The sequence below is a fragment of the Schistocerca serialis genome, unplaced genomic scaffold (genome assembly GCF_023864345.2).
Source record: "Schistocerca serialis cubense isolate TAMUIC-IGC-003099 unplaced genomic scaffold, iqSchSeri2.2 HiC_scaffold_1179, whole genome shotgun sequence".
Classification (NCBI taxonomy): Eukaryota; Metazoa; Arthropoda; class Insecta; order Orthoptera; family Acrididae; genus Schistocerca; species Schistocerca serialis.
In genome coordinates, this window is record NW_026047380.1 from 52,501 (window position 1) to 57,500 (window position 5,000).

At 50.6% G+C, this 5,000-nt stretch overlaps 1 non-coding gene across 1 annotated transcript in view; it reads right to left on the bottom strand.

The window, feature by feature from the left end:
- Nucleotides 1–570, bottom strand: part of LOC126434008 (small subunit ribosomal RNA) — a 1,909-nt gene extending 1,339 nt beyond the window's left edge. Inside the window, exon 1 of the ribosomal RNA XR_007578909.1 lies at nucleotides 1–570. This exon is cut by the window's left edge and continues 1,339 nt beyond it. This is a non-coding gene — a ribosomal RNA (small subunit ribosomal RNA).
- Nucleotides 571–5,000: the final 4,430 nt, after the last annotated feature.

Below are 5,000 nucleotides of genomic sequence, written 5' to 3' on the forward strand. Positions count from 1 at the left end.
CCTCCAATAGATACTCGTTAAAGGATTTAAAGTGTACTCATTCCGATTACGGGGCCTCGGATGAGTCCCGTATCGTTATTTTTCGTCACTACCTCCCCGTGCCGGGAGTGGGTAATTTGCGCGCCTGCTGCCTTCCTTGGATGTGGTAGCCGTTTCTCAGGCTCCCTCTCCGGAATCGAACCCTGATTCCCCGTTACCCGTTACAACCATGGTAGGCGCAGAACCTACCATCGACAGTTGATAAGGCAGACATTTGAAAGATGCGTCGCCGGTACGAGGACCGTGCGATCAGCCCAAAGTTATTCAGAGTCACCAAGGCAAACGGACCGGACGAGCCGACCGATTGGTTTTGATCTAATAAAAGCGTCCCTTCCATCTCTGGTCGGGACTCTGTTTGCATGTATTAGCTCTAGAATTACCACAGTTATCCAAGTAACGTGGGTACGATCTAAGGAACCATAACTGATTTAATGAGCCATTCGCGGTTTCACCTTAATGCGGCTTGTACTGAGACATGCATGGCTTAATCTTTGAGACAAGCATATGACTACTGGCAGGATCAACCAGGGAGCTGCGTCAACTAGAGCTGAGCAGCCGGCCGCCCGGGAGTGTGTCCCGGGGGCCCGCGCGAACACGCAAGCGTCCGCTCAATTATTCTGCAAACAGGAGGAGGCTGAGCACCCCTGCACAACACACCTCGAAACCCTCTCAGGTCCCGGCGGCGCGCAGCGCCGTCCTAAGTACTTGGTCGGGTTCGAGAGAGGCGCAATCGCCCGGAGTTAGGCGAGTAGACGCTTTAGGTGCGACCACCCGTGCTCCCAACTGAGCTTGCCGCTGCCGACAGAGGCCCGGGAGCGTGCTGTCGTGGCATTGCCGGCGGGAGACAACACGCGCCACCTACGGTGACCGGCAGCTCCAACGCCAGCGCCACAGAAGGACAAAAGCCCCACTTGGGTGCCGAAGCGAACTCTCCCAGCACAGCGCACGCGCCAACACGTCCGCACAGCTGCGATACAAACCACCTGCGAGAACCGCTGGGGCGACCGAGCAGCAGACGGCGTCGCGGCGCCGAGCGCCGGGCGGCGGCGCATCCTCAGCGCACACAGTCCTCAATCGGACCAGCACACTGCAGATGGCCACCGCGCTTCGCACCGGGCCCGCGAGGACCTACTTTGGCCGCAAGGCGCCGCGAGCAGGGGGCGCCGGCGCGCAGCTGCGCCGCCTGCCGCGTCCGTCGGCCGGCGCGCCTACCACTGGCCGCCCCCACCAGCCGGCTGTAGCGCGTGCGCCCACGCACCGCGCTGCCAGCACGCCGGGCGGCCCCCCCTCACCGGCCGGGGACGGTCCCACCCAGCCACCGCCGCGTATCGCCTCACACCCAGATCCCCTTTCGCGTTCGTGGGCATGGTGGGTCCCCTTTCACGTTCGTGGGCATGGTGGGTATCCCTGAAACAACCGGTTAATAGCTCGACCGATCGTCGCCAACACTGATTCACCTCTAGCGAGAACAACCGCACCACAACGGGTTACCTGTTGTTCATTTGCGTAACGTCACCAGCAAACGTAGACGTCCATCGCCATTTGCAACGAGTATTGCATGCCTGTGTCAGGTGTCACAACACACTACGTCTGCCCACATAGACGCAACAACATGTGCACGCCTCGAGAACACGTGGAAGGTAGCCCCCGTACGTATGCGGTGTCCATTGCGCGAACGACTGTCAGCCGGCCTCTGCAGGATGTCGCAGATGTGGAACGCGGTGCAACATGCTATCACGGTGTGTGAGAAGAGACGACTACGTCCGAATACACGCTCCACTACATCAACAGACTGCTCATGCTGATCGCCATCCAGGGCGTCCGTTCCTCCCACACGTCTGAATGGCGTACCACACTGCAATCCAGCTCTTATAGGGAGACGACACGTAGCTGCGTGCACAATATTTGGACTGTATGGTCTGCCGTTGCTAGGCGCAGTCGTCGTACGGTCACACATGTGCCACGATGTATCATTCAGTACATACGGACCAATGTGCAGTACAGTTTGTGGGTTTTGCGTACATCGGCGGACAGGTGACAGGCCGTACCACAACGTAGGCTGAGTACGTCGGCATGCGAAGGGCATTGAACATGCAAACTTCTCAACGACCAGCTTGCGAAGGCAGGGGGGAAGGGGGGGGGGCATGTACGTCCTGCTGCTATCCACATTACAGTGTATAGCAGGAGCATGTGGAAAGTCAGCAACACCTGCAAGGTGTTTAACATGACGCGATACACAGGGGACCGGGCAGTGCGAATAGCGAACTATATTGCGAGGGTTGCGGTTAGGCAACACTACACTAATTTAACGAGTTGCATAACAATTACAGAGCAGGTTCAGCGACAACGTGCGTCAGGTTAAGGCGCAATATAGGTTAGGTTGAGGCACAATATAGGTTAGGTTAAGGCACAACATGGGTTACGTTAAGGCACAAATTGGGTTACGTTAAGGCACAACATGGGTTACGTTAAGGCACAACATGGGTTACGTTAAGGCACAAATTAGGTTACGTTAAGGCACAAATTAGGTTACGTTAAGGCACAAATTAGGTTACGTTAAGGCACAAATTAGGTTACGTTAAGGCACAAATTAGGTTACGTTAAGGCACAAATTAGGTTACGTTAAGGCACAAATTAGGTTACGTTAAGGCACAAATTAGGTTACGTTAAGGCACAAATTAGGTTACGTTAAGGCACAAATTAGGTTACGTTAAGGCACAAATTAGGTTACGTTAAGGCACAAATTAGGTTACGTTAAGGCACAAATTAGGTTACGTTAAGGCACAAATTAGGTTACGTTAAGGCACAAATTAGGTTACGTTAAGGCACAAATTAGGTTACGTTAAGGCACAAATTAGGTTACGTTAAGGCACAAATTAGGTTACGTTAAGGCACAAATTAGGTTACGTTAAGGTACAATATGGGTTAGGTTAAGGTACAATATGGGTTAGGTTAAGGTACAATATGGGTTAGGTTAAGGTACAATATGGGTTAGGTTAAGGTACAATATGGGTTAGGTTAAGGCACAACGTAGGTTAGGTTAAGGCACAACGTAGGTTAGGTTAAGGCACAACATAGGTTAGGTTAAGGCACAACATAGGTTAGGTTAAGGCACAACATAGGTTAGGTTAAGGCACAACATAGGTTAGGTTAAGGCACAACATAGGTTAGGTTAAGGCACAACATAGGTTAGGTTAAGGCACAACATAGGTTAGGTTAAGGCACAACATAGGTTAGGTTAAGGCACAACATAGGTTAGGTTAAGGCACAACGTAGGTTAGGTTAAGGCACAACGTAGGTTAGGTTAAGGCACAACGTAGGTTAGGTTAAGGCACAACGTAGGTTAGGTTAAGGCACAACGTAGGTTAGGTTAAGGCACAACGTAGGTTAGGTTAAGGCACAACGTAGGTTAGGTTAAGGCACAACGTAGGTTAGGTTAAGGCACAACGTAGGTTAGGTTAAGGCACAACGTAGGTTAGGTTAAGGCACAACGTAGGTTAGGTTAAGGCACAACGTAGGTTAGGTTAAGGCACAACGTAGGTTAGGTTAAGGCACAACGTAGGTTAGGTTAAGGCACAACGTAGGTTAGGTTAAGGCACAACGTAGGTTAGGTTAAGGCACAACGTAGGTTAGGTTAAGGCACAACGTAGGTTAGGTTAAGGCACAACGTAGGTTAGGTTAAGGCACAACATAGGTTAGGTTAAGGCACAACATAGGTTAGGTTAAGGCACAACATAGGTTAGGTTAAGGCACAACATAGGTTAGGTTAAGGCACAACATAGGTTAGGTTAAGGCACAACATAGGTTAGGTTAAGGCACAACATAGGTTAGGTTAAGGCACAACATAGGTTAGGTTAAGGCACAACATAGGTTAGGTTAAGGCACAACATAGGTTAGGTTAAGGCACAACATAGGTTAGGTTAAGGCACAACGTAGGTTAGGTTAAGGCACAACGTAGGTTAGGTTAAGGCACAACGTAGGTTAGGTTAAGGCACAACGTAGGTTAGGTTAAGGCACAACGTAGGTTAGGTTAAGGCACAACGTAGGTTAGGTTAAGGTACAACGTAGGTTAGGTTAAGGTACAACGTAGGTTAGGTTAAGGTACAACGTAGGTTAGGTTAAGGTACAACGTAGGTTAGGTTAAGGTACAACGTAGGTTAGGTTAAGGTACAACGTAGGTTAGGTTAAGGTACAACGTAGGTTAGGTTAAGGTACAACGTAGGTTAGGTGAAGGCGCAATGTAGGTTAGGTTAAGGTACGATATACCTTAGGTTAAGGTACAATATCGCTTAGGTTAAGGTACAATATAGCTTAGGTTAAGGTACACGTTGTAGGGAAAGGTGTATTTTGGGGGGGGAGGGGGCGGCAGGTTCGTTGATAGTGATTATCGTAAGTGCATGCCTGCGGGATCATCCGATTTGTCACGTCAGGATGCACTTGTGGCTCATGACAGGCGGCGCTCCGATTCCAAGGTTGTGGCAGATCTGTGTCTTTCATTCCTGCCATTGTTTGTGTACTGTGACAGGAGGCAGTATTGTGATGTTGGGTGCACCCCTGTGTAGGACATGTGTGGGTGTTCGTGGCTTAGCTGAGCAATGGCGGATGTCGGAAGGGTGGGATATTCTGTTTTCTGGGTGGACCTCCCGGTCTGGTTATGATAGTGTGGATTGTGTAATGTGGCGGAGAGGATGCACCGGATGTTCTTCCATGCTGGTGGTTAGATATTGTGTGTGTGCCTGTTAGAGGCAGAGAGTAGTGTGTGATAGTGTCTGGCTGACGTGTGGTTCTCATTGTGTGCAGAGTCTTTCAGCATGTATAGGGACGGTTGTATATATTATCTGTATTCTGATGGCTCTGCATCTATTACTAATCAGTGCCGTGTATACGGTTACTCTGGTTCCAGTCGAAACTGTTCTATCTCTGTACATTAGTGACACTGCGGCTCCACTATGTTGCCGCCC